At 43.1% G+C, this 12070-nt stretch overlaps 1 protein-coding gene across 3 annotated transcripts in view; it reads right to left on the bottom strand.

Annotated features, from left to right (window-relative positions):
* Atp2b1 (ATPase plasma membrane Ca2+ transporting 1) overlaps positions 1–11981 on the bottom strand; it is a 104866-nt gene extending 92885 nt beyond the window's left edge. For 2 of the 3 annotated variants that reach the window (XM_052165986.1, XM_052165988.1), the window contains exon 1: positions 11885–11981. The gene's annotated coding sequence lies outside the window, so the exon portion shown is untranslated. Of the gene's footprint in view, positions 1–11326; positions 11556–11884 lie in introns of those variants that run through there. The other variant, XM_052165987.1, reaches the window with a different exon arrangement.
* Positions 11982–12070: the final 89 nt, after the last annotated feature.

A 12070-nucleotide genomic window follows, 5' to 3' on the forward strand; every position in this document is an offset into this window, starting at 1 on the left:
CTGGAATGCTACCGTGAGGCAGTGGACGTCATATGGAAGGAAGCAGGTCACTAAGAGGTGCCCTTGACGGAGACACTGGAGGCTGCCCCATGGCTACTTCTGGGCTGCCCTGAGGTTATCACGTCCCCTATCTACCACATGCTTCTGCCACAGTGTGTGTGCCTTACCACAGGCCCAGAACAAGAAGGCAAGGCAATGGAGGACCCAAATCTGAAATCATGGACGCAAATCAGCTTTTCCTCCTTCAAGTTGGCTGATCTGGGGTGTATCATCACAATGATAGCAAGGTGATTAGCACAGAACCCAGGCTCATCTTTACCAATACTTCTGACCCTCTGGGCCCCCTACTTCGCCAGTTTGAGGTTTCATGTATTCCATTCATCAACACTTTCCTCCACCTCCCAGCACAAACACAAATGGTTCCTAATGTTCTTTGATCTAAGCAATAAAGAAATAATATAACTCAAAAATAACAAACTATGCTTTACGTGAACCAAAATGTACACAATCTCCCACTAACAAACCGTGTCACAGCTATACAGTGACATCCTCATCAGCAACAAAAACTTCTAATAGATATGACACAGATGAATCTCAAAATACTTAGATCAAGCCAGACTACAAAAGAGCAGCTATTGTATAATTTTAAGTACACATACTTGCAGAAATGTCTTAAGTACACATACCTGTAGAAATGTGAAGTTAATCGGGACAGATCAACAGGCTGTAGGGAAGGGTGGTGTCAAAAAGACAGAGGCTTTTATGGGAGATGACTCCGCTTAATAACTGACCGTGGTTTTATTGAGATAGCCATAAATCAGAACCCGGGATTGTTACTTTAAACAACATGACATCTATTGTACATATGTTACCTTAATAAAGTAATAAGAAAAAAATCTTATATTATGATTAAAAAATAGTAAGACAAATAGGGAATATCAAAGGTATGGATATCAATATGCGGTTTTCTAACTATGGCTTTCACTGTAGGAGATCTGACAAAGACTCCTTTTCTTTCTTTCAACACACACAATTCAAGCCGTTCTCCTTGAGTCAGAGAAGCCTCCTATGCCGGCCAGCGCGCTGCTAACAGCTCACTGAGAGGTGGCTAGGACCTGGAAGCACTCACTAGGACTGTGGTATCCTGGTTTGCAGCTGTGTGCCTCAGTGTATAGAGCTTCCCCAGAAGGCAGAAGACAGGCTTCTGTAATCTGGACAGATGAGGAAGATGGTCCCAGAGCCTCTGAGGACTTCTGAAATGATAACTGTGCAGTTCCCAGGCTTTCCCATCACTGACTAGAATTCAGCTTTTGCGTGCACCAGGGACCTCCTCTCATTCTGCTGTCGGCATGCTGGGCAGCACAGGAGAGGTCTCCGGCTCAAGGGGATTCTGATTTGTGTGTGTTTAAAAAAAAAAAAAAAAAGGTCTCTGTCAGCTCCTGTACAGTGAAATCCATAGTTAGAAAGCCACACTCTGATATCCATATGTTTGATTAACTTGTTTGTATTATTTTTTTTTACATCATGATGTAAAGGTTTTCTCACTGCTTTACTACAGTACAGTACTGTGCAGTAGAAAATCATGCTAAAAGTACCAATCTTGGGTTCTGTGGTGTGGCTATTGAGGCTCCTTCTGACACTTTGGTATGGATTTCTTTTCTCTGAATTTGGAAGGAACTTGCTATTCACGATTTTAGTGTACACTTAACAGGGAGCAGAGCTAACACTAGTTACATAAAACTTCTCCCAATGAAAAACTTAAGACAACTTAGGTTTTCAATGAATGTATTTATCTTCAGGAACCAAATAGTACTTGTACCAATTGAAAAAAAATCAAGTAGTAGTAGTAATAATGATAATGATAATAATAATAATGATGATAATAATAATAATTGGGACTGGCGGATCTGTTCCTAACCCTGAACTGGGGGCTGATGCTGGGCCAACTCCTTTTCCTCAGCATACCCTGCATCTTTGAGGTTTTACTAACTGGCCATCCATCTTTCTTTACTGTCCTCTTTGTATACACTGAGACCCTTTCCCTCAGTATTTCCCTCTTGAAAGCGTAGGTGTTTTGAGTATACAAAGTACCGGACATCCATGTGTCTCTTTTTAAAAGAACATAAAAAAAAAAAAAAAAAATGTACCTCCGGGCAGTGGTGGCGCACACCTTTAATCCCAGCACTTAAGGCAGAGGCAGGCGGATTTCGGAGTTCAAGGTCAGCCTGGTCTACAGAGTAAGTTCCAGGACAGCCAGGGCTACACAGAGAAACCCTGTCTCAAGAAAGCAAAAACAAAAACAAAACAAGCAAACAAACAAACAAAAAAGTAGCTACAGCATGACTCAGTTGACTCTGGCATGAGTTGAGAAGGGACAGAATGCTATAATCTGTATTTTGTATCTACAGGCATCATGGGCAGGCTGTATAATATGTGCACCTGTGTGTATTCTGATACAGGAAGATCAAGATTTCATCCATTTTACTTTTGCTAATCCTCGTCGTCAAATTCCTTTTATTTTCCACTAACAAAATCACGCCTATGCATCTCTGACCAGCAGTTGCATTACAATTACAATGGTAAAGTTAAAATAGGACCAAGTCCCAGTATTTTCTATAGTACCTTACAAAATTCTGTTTATATACCCTGGTCAGGAAACACATCAATGGTCTAGTCTCACTTTAGCTGTAGACAATGTGTGCTATAATACTGACCAACCAAGCAAGGTAAGCCTGCTGGTACAACAATAGCAGAACTCTTTGGGGATAACTGTTCTGGGATTGAACTAGAGGGAAGCCTGCCCCATATGAAGGCATACCTGGTACTATTAAAACTCTTCAAAAGCCTGGCTGAGACGTTATAGGCCCGTGAAGGGAATACGCTACCATGGGTTCCCTAAATGTTTATTGTTATGTCTGTGAGCCAGTGTGGGTAGCACTCAGCCTGTAGCAGAGAAGCTCTTGGTTGCAGAGAGTGATGGTTAATGCAGGTTTCTATCTAGTGAATGCTGAGAATGAGTACCTGTTGAGTGTTAAACCCTGAGTCCATCGGTCACACACACACAAACGCACGTACACGTGCACACACACACCAAGGAACATTTCAGAAACAAACACTTTGAGCTGGAGAGTGGGAGGGAATTCCATAAAACACTGCAATCATGAAAGGAGGGCACAAGATTTGGTTGGCCCTTCAAACGAGGTATCTGAGAGGTGCCCAATCCTTCCTGAGAAGCTACTGGCTGTTCATGGTCGCTAAAGGCTTTCTTTCATGGTGCAGCCAATGGCAGACCAATTAGAAAGAAGAGAATCAGAAGGAAAGGAAGCGGGAATGGAGAGTAAAAAAGGGAGTGGCATAAATATAATTACAATAAATTGGATCCTCATAAAATAATGTCCCAAAATAAAAGGTTTTAAATTAAAAAAAAAAAACACTTAAAATATGAGCCCTTAAAGACTGTTCAAAAATTATATGTATAAAATTTGAAATAGCTAAACAAGCAATAGCACAATGTGCTAATTACTGGAAAATGGGATCATTTCCAGAAGTTTTTTTTCCCCCAAGTATTTTGAGAGTGATGATTTTACAATGGTAAATTTATATAGTTATTTGATGTTTGAAATGAATATGGTGTGTATGAAATAAGCATTCAGTAGACATGAGAGATGTGGTCTTTCTTGACCTGCAGGCTTGATAGTTGAGTATCATATGTATTTTCAGTAAAAATATAAAATTAAACTGCAATTATTTTTAGAATCAGAATATAGTCTAGTAAGAATGAATATATTTTCAAATGGAAAATACTTCCCATATAGACGCTAAATTCTACTATCCTCATATGAGTCAATGAAAAAGAATCACTGGTCCAGAGGTAAGATGATCTAGCCTGTGAAGCAATAGGCGCGGGGTTAAAAAGTCAGACAAAACAAGCTTTAGAAATTCTGTTTCCAAGCTTCTCTGTTATTGACACCATAACAAAAGATACGCAATATCTAACTCTTAAACCAATATGCAGTAAGTACTGATCTGTTGTCTGCAAGTTATCATCTCGCTGTTCCCTCATGAACAAATTTCTCCATATTGTCTCTATTACAGAACGGGGATATAGAACCTAAGAAGTGTGTGACTTGGGCTGGAGAGACTGGATCCGTAGGAGCACTTGTTGCTCTGCCAAAGGGCCTGTGCTCTGTTCACAGTGCCCATATCAGGTGGTTCACAACTGCCTGTAACTACAGTTCAAAGGGATCCAACTGCTCCAGACCCCCACCCCTGGTCTCCATGGGCACCTGCATGGAACACATAAGCTTATGCAAGTACACACATATATATCTAAGTAAATAAATCTTACAAGCAAAGAACAAGAAGCCTATAGGCAAGAAGAGAAACATAGAGGAATTCAAACAGGTAAAGTAACAAAAAACGACTAGAAAGACTGAACAGTTGCTGAGCTTTGAATAATAGCATACTTAGGCCAGGAGAGCCAGAGTTTTCTAAGGTTAGAGGATGCATGTATGAGGTCACAACGAAGGAAACACGGCAACAGCAAGACTATACACTGTCCCCAGTGGGCAGTTAATGTACAGCATGGCTCTTGGCCACACAATTAGTTTGAAGTTGTATGTGTGAATAACACCTCCTCTAAGAGTATAAAGTAGTGGCCTGGTGGGGAGCACACTGAGGCTGGCAGCCGAGACACATGCTCTACTAAGGTGGTCTGTGACAGAAAGGCCAAACAGTGAACACATCTGGATAGGTTCTATCCATACTCTCACATTACAGAAAAACTGCATCAACAGTACATCTTAGATTTCTACACCCTTCCTCACATCAAACCCTTACTGTTCCTACGAGCCAGTGTTTTCCAACACTCTTTAGAAAACACTGCATTGCTCATTTGATGCACATCCCCCAGAACCTACCTAGTTATATGCGATTAAAAAATAAAAGTAAAAAAGGAACGGCTAAATGTTTCCGTGAAGAAATGACATCAGGTAAGGCAGAAGAAAACAATCAACCAAAAAAAAAAAAAAAAAAAAAAACCAAAAAACAAAAAAACCAAAACAAAACAAACCCCCCAAACCTGATGAATCTCAGCACAAATATGAAAGGTAAATCAAAGCACGGGAACTGAGCATTTTGAGAACAAGATTATTTTAAAAGTTCTCACAAGAGAATGTTCTGGGTTAATGAACAGGGCAGATCTAGACTGCAATTACTGTGAAAACTCCTCTGGCGGTAAATAGTCAACTCCTTTCTAGGATTTACTTTTCAGAAAACATCCATTTCATTCTTCAATTTATCAGGACTGTCCAGTAGTCATACCAGTTTTCAGTGAGGAGAATAATCTCAGATTTCACGGTGTAAGCAAGCAGAGCAAGCAGTGGTCCATTCAAACGTCTGCTCCTTGTCTCTAGAGGCCCAGGTGACAGTGACATTAATACAAAACCAGAATCCCCAATTGTTAGAAACCGCAATGCTGGAAGTTACTATACTTACAAATAGCAAATAATTTTCTTACCAAAGAAGTAATTTAAAACATCATACATTATTTAGTTAACATTGTTTTGGAAAATCAGAAGACAACAGCTTTAAGAGAATGTAGGGAAAAGTCTTCCCATTTTGCCAAAAATAATAAATTGTATTTCCATGATTATTAGTAAATTATACCCCACAATTCCTAACTGTTCCCTAAGGCTCAACCAATAATCCTAACTTCAAAATAAAAAAAACCTCAGTAGTCTTGAGACAGGCTTTGAATCTACTTTCATTTTAATGTATGTACAAAAATTTACAGTGATTTATATGAACCAAAACAACTGCATTTTAAGACTGACTTTAAACAGGAAATGTACTCAAGGCAGTTAGCACATATGTAGTATATGCAACAGTTAAGGCTATGCTAACAGCCAGATGAAATGGACCTTACAGTAGATGACCTAGCTACACAAATTATTAACAGGCAAGAGAAGCAGCACTGACCTGTTTTGATGTGCAGCTGGTAAGTTATCAATATGGTATCATTAATATTCTTTAGAGATCAGTAGCAATACTATTAGTTTTGAAGTAGCTGTTTGCTAAATGAAATTTAAAAGGGCTACTATTTACCTAGTAGTGTCTTAGAAAGACTTTTCCCTCTAACCAAAAAACAAAAACAACACAAAACAAAAAACAAAAACAAAACAACAACAACATGAATTACTCTTAGTAAAAGAACCCTGTGTTCAATTCCTTGGAAGGCAGTGGACATTTAGATCCAGAACTAGGGAAGACCATGTCTGAGAGTCCACAGTGCTTACCAAGTTACCACAGACTGGTTTCTGAGAGACGACTCAGCACACACAGAACAAACAGGAGTATTTTCCATCTATCAATCTTTACAACTGTCACAAAAACTATCCAACCCAACAACAACTTAAATTCTTCTACAACAGTCAAAACCATTTAGGAACACAGATTTGACTATGTTCAAAATACATCAATGATTTCTTCTTGAATCATAAGAGGGTTTTTAATTTTGTTTACAATTTCATCCCATTTATAAAGTCAGCAGCATTCTTTTCCAATATGCAGACTGGTAGGCCCCACCCCAATTCTGCTGAATCAGAACCGCAGGGGTAAGGCAAGGAGACAGACCTGTGCTTTGAGCAAATTCTCCAGGTAAGTGCGCTAAGAGAATTACCGCCTTATTTGTGTGAGATTTGTAACAACCTTTTGGATTTTATCAATTAAAATCTCCTCACTGGGGTCCTATTTAAATGTCTAAATTCCACAGCTTAACAAATTAACATTCGAAAAAAAATTTAGATAACATACCAGAGGCAGACAAACAAGTGCTTAATTGCAGGAGCTGAAAGAAGAAACTTGTTTGCGCTAGCATAATTTAATTTAAGTAAATAATTGCAAAAAAAAAAAAAAACTCTGAAAACAAGATTTTTTAAAAAATTACAAATTTAGCTATAGTATTTTACAAATGTCCATGTCGCTCCCTTGCTGTGAAGCAAATCAGGGTATGTACAAATTGTTGATGACTCTAAGTACAGGCAATAATTAAGCTACCCCGCAAAGCCCAAGCACACCTGTTTTAATTATGTTATTAAATCTGCACTGATCAGAAGCTGACCCGTCATATACCTCCACACACTGAAACCCATACAGTGAGAGGAGCGGTGAGCACTGAGGGGACCTCTGGATAACCTAGAGTCCAGATCTGGCTGATTTATCCATCAGCCATGTGACACTGGACCTAGATAGATCACCTTGACTACCAGGGGGAGAAAGGTCCAACTGTCACGTAACTCACTTTGAAAAACTACTTGTTATGAGAATCAAGCCACACGGTTATGGTAAAAACTACACTGAATAAACAAGAGCGTTTCTAAGTCACTGTTATAAAAGTACTAACAAGAATACAACCTGAAAAGCTATTTATTAGGTATTTGCTACACAAGAGTGTATCTGGAGAAAAATTAAAAAAAAAAAAAAAACCCAAGACCATACATAACCAGGGTCAATTTTTCAGATCCTTGTTAACTATTGGGTAGTGCTGAGTATCTTCTATGATACAAATATTAAATGTACGAATTCAATTTAACACTCAGAAGGAAGAAGCAGGTGGGTCTTTGTGAGCACAGGGCTAGCGTAGTCTACATAGTGAGTTCCAGCCCAGCCAGGGCTACATAGTTAAAAATCTAATGTGTCCACTTATAAGACTTATTTCTAGTATGGTGCTATTAACAAGATAGTTGTGAGTTGTCAAAATGATCAGTTAAGTTTGTCCTTCTAGTTTTATTGGCAATTTTTATAATAAAAATTTTAATGAAAAAGTGTATTTGGCGTGTGTGTATAAGTACCACTTCTAAAAGCTAAGAAACTTACTTCTTTTTGAAAATGTTCCTTGTATATCATTTTCCTTGTAATGTTACCACAGAGCCTGTAAATCCCCAAGTAAGCTATTAATACCATCTTTCTATGAGACATTTACCAGAACATAATTTTCCATTCCAACTGATCAAGAAAATATTCTTACATGAGATGCAGAAACTTAAGTTTTAAGTCTGCTTGCTGATCCTTACCCTGTTTTCCACATTAATTACAAAATTCTATAAGAGATGAAAATATCAGCTCAAACCTTGTATGCATAAACTACAAGGAAAATTGTCAAATGAGTTTTGATCTTCAATATTATAAAAAGTTTTTACTAAGTGACAAATCCTTTTAAAACTCATTTCACATAAAAGACAGTTTCATTTAAAACGAACTCAAGATGTTTGCCCAAGGAAATCCGTCAACAGAATCCTCAAATAAAGGGTTTTATCAAAATACATTTAACAATGTATTAATTATTCTGCATGCATCAACTTAATGGTTTCAAATGTCCTTTAACCTAGGGCCATTTCCATGTCTTGAAGGAGGCCTTGTAGCACTGAAGGTATAAATAATCTATCATCTCAAACGGATTTTTTGTTTAATTATAGCTTACTACTTATCTACAGCTCAACATCTAATGCGTTACAGTAGTCTGAAGAACTCAAATGCTGAATTAAAATTTAAATGCAGATAGAACAGCAATAATAGCTTGTGGTCTGTAATTAAAACCCGTATTAGGTAACATCCATGTTAATTTACCATTACCTAAAAGCTGCATCTGTTTCTTTTGTGTTTTATGGATGACAATAAGAAATTATCCTCTGCCTAAAGAGATAGTGTACCTTAAAATTTGGATGTGAGAAGAGGGAGGACAGGGATGCAGAGAGAGCAGGGACATCTCAGCAGCTGAGATGCTGAGAGAGCAGGGACATCTCAGCAGCTTAGCTGTTACTACAGCCTCTCTCCCTTCCAAGCCTGAAAAATCCCATTTATTTTTAATATGAGACGCATCTGAGAGGAACCGTGTGCAGAAGCTGTATTTTCCAACATGGTTTCGATTCAACTTTGAATATAAGTTCTCCTGCGCAAAGTGCTTATTCGTGATCTTAAAGCACGTTATGATAAGCCACGAGAGGCAGGTAAATGGAAAACAGCTAATGAAACAAGAATTACTCTATCGTATTCAGGCCAGAAAAATAATTCTACCCAATTTTCAGTGTTTATTGTGGAACCTATTCATAGCTCAACATTTAATTAAAAAAAAAAAAAAAAAGTCCAAGGACTACCATGCTGGTAGGCACTGGAATTTGCTAGAATGGCTAAACAGCTATAATGGTCGACAACACTGCTGCATTACCTTCCTCCCCTCTGTCAGTCCAGATCATCAATATCCTCTTATTTTATTATCAACACGAGTTGATAGTTCCTCGACTCGTCTCAGAATGGTATGTTAAGGCCTCAAGCTTCAACTAAAAACAAAACACCATAGTTTCCCATACAGTTGCTGAAATTCCTCTCAAGATCTAGAAATTAGAGAAAACGGAAAAAATGAAGACAAATTCCCCCTGACTTCTAAAGGGGCACACCAGTGAGGACAACTGCCTTATGAGGGCGTACTCTTAATTTTCATCATTGATGGGAGGGGGGGGGGGGATAACAAAATTTTAGATCAAAGGTGGCGCTCTGTCCTCAGCTCACCCGAATGTGACTCACTTTTGCAGACTATATGGTAGGAAATAACAGTTACTTTTCAAAGATCTTTGCAGTTACACCCAAGTCAAAATCAGGACAGAGATCCACCCTTTATGACAGCAATTTAACTGTCTTATCCAAAGCAAGGTAGAAACTAAAACGTCTCCCTGAAAATATGGCTTAAAGGGCCCAATTTCATACACCAGCTTTCAAAAGCTCTCAACAAGAAAAAAATATTTCTATTTACTTCAAATTCGAACTGATCAGGAGGGGGGAAAAGGGAGGGGTTGCAAACTGAAACAAGCAAGTACAAAAGGCAGATTCTCCCCCTTGCAATCCCTCGTTAATTCCCCCAATCCGCCTCTGCCACACACAAGGACAGGGAGCCTCCCTAGGGAAAGCTGGTGGCAGGGCAAGTGAAGGCTCTCCATTCACTCCCATGGGCCACTATCCAAAGGGATGCCCTATGAGCGAGCGCTTTATACAAACCCGGCCCTTACAAGTACTTATTATTATAAAATACACCTACGCTGAGCAAGAACCTTATTTTAAAGTAAGACTGTCCTCAGGTGGGGGAGGAGAAACACAACAAAGCCTTCCATGTTGAAAGGCAGACAGATAGTCCAGACATGCATATACCTACACACGTATGAAAAAGAAATCCATATAACTAATTTATCAGGAACAGCAATCGATACCAACAGGAGTCATTAGATTATTAATAAACCCAGAAAAGTAGCATGCACAGCAGCCAAAGGTGGCTGTCTGCAGCGCTCTAACCCCCAGCAAGGGTAAAAAGCAGCCTACCGAGGAGGTTCGCGTCCTTAGCAAGGTCCTGTAGACCTCTTTACCCACACAGATCAGCCCCAGCTTCCCCTGGGGTCCTATCACCGCAACAGCAAAAGCACACTCCCAATGCTAGAGTCCCGCAGTAAACTGGTGGATGAAATGCGCACAGACAACCAACCTGGGCAGAGACCGAGGCGCAGACCCAGGGGTCGCTAACTAGCTAAGTCACAAAATTCTCCTGCAAGATGAAATAGAGAAGAACACCCCGCCGCCTCCGCCCCCCGCAATAGGAATGCCACCCTCCTTCTTACTCACCCTTTCCGGGGACCCGAGGACAGAGCAGATTTGTTTATTTTTTTCCCTTTTAAACTAAGTACATAAACATGAATCGGAAGCAACCGTGAACATCCTGGGGGGCCAGACCTCAAGACCTGTAGAGATCGTCCAGGCGGCTCTCCAACTCCCCGGGAGTCACCGTCCTGTCTGACACGCATCTATCACACCATCCTCTCTGGGGGGCCGACGACGAACCTTCACCTTGCACGGGCAGTACCTCCTGGGGGCCCAAGTCAGGGATTAAATGGGTGACCCTCCCGGGGCGCAGGGAGAAGGAGTGCCGGGCAGCGCTGCCCTCAAGGTCACCACATGCCGGGGTGGGGGCGACCGGTGTTCAGATGGGCTGTGGCGGCAGCAGAGGCAGCCCCGCGAAGTCGGAGAGCCCCGGGTGTAGACGAGAAGCCACCGGGACGCTGACTCCGAGCTGGACCCGGCGCCGAGGCGCGCGGCGAGGCAGCCTTCTTTCTCACCTTTACGGTCTCCTAGCAGGAGCGAACCCCGGCGGCGCCTCCAACTTCGCGGGGACCCGCCGCGCTCCACCCCGCGCCCAGCTGTCAGGACCCCCGCCGCGCCCTGCGCGCCCCACCCGGCCTCCCCCGCAGGTGGCCGCCCCCGCCGCGGGCAGCCACCGGCCGCCACTCACCTCGCCCGCAGCGGGAACCATTTTTCCGAGGGAAGAATCAAGGAAGGCAAGGCGGGTGGGTCCGAGGGGTGGCGGCGAGCGGTCGCGGGACGTGCCCGCAGCCGGCTCGCTGGGATCGGGGCGCCACGCGGAGGTGCGGCTGCACCTCGGGAAGGAGGCGGCGGCGGAGCCCAGAGACTCGGCGTCCACCAGCCGGGGCTCCCTACTCACGCTGCACCGCGAGGAGGCGGCGGCGGAGGAGGAGGAGGCGGCGCCCGGCAGGCCCCCGCCCAGAGCCCGGCGGCCGCCGAGTGGCCGCTCGCGTCCCCGCAGGACCCGCCTCCTCCGCTCCGCAAAGCCGCGCTCAGGGCGCGCCGCGCTCGGCACGGCAGCTCAACCGGCCCCGCGCCGTCGTCCGCAGCAGCAGCGGCGGGCGGGGTGCAACCCGGGGCGGGGTCCGGGGACACCGGTTCGCAGACGGCGGAGCCCAAGGGGCTACGGCCAGCTCCGGGCAGGAACCCGTATGCACCGGGTGACCCGCGGGACGCCCGAGCAGGCAAGGGGGAGGAGGGCGCTCACCCGTTCCGGTCCGATGCTCTCTTCTTCTCCACACCTCCACGCCTCCCGCTCCACGCTGGCAGCGCAGCTGCTCCCGCTGCCTCTGCCACCGCTGCCGATACTCGCGCGGCCGCCGCTGCCGCCTTGGCTGGGCGCGGTCACGTGACGCGGCCCGCGGGGAGCCTGAGGGCGGGCGGGCGCGCGCGC

This window comes from Apodemus sylvaticus, chromosome 20 (genome assembly GCF_947179515.1).
Source record: "Apodemus sylvaticus chromosome 20, mApoSyl1.1, whole genome shotgun sequence".
In the NCBI taxonomy this organism is placed as follows: Eukaryota; Metazoa; Chordata; class Mammalia; order Rodentia; family Muridae; genus Apodemus; species Apodemus sylvaticus.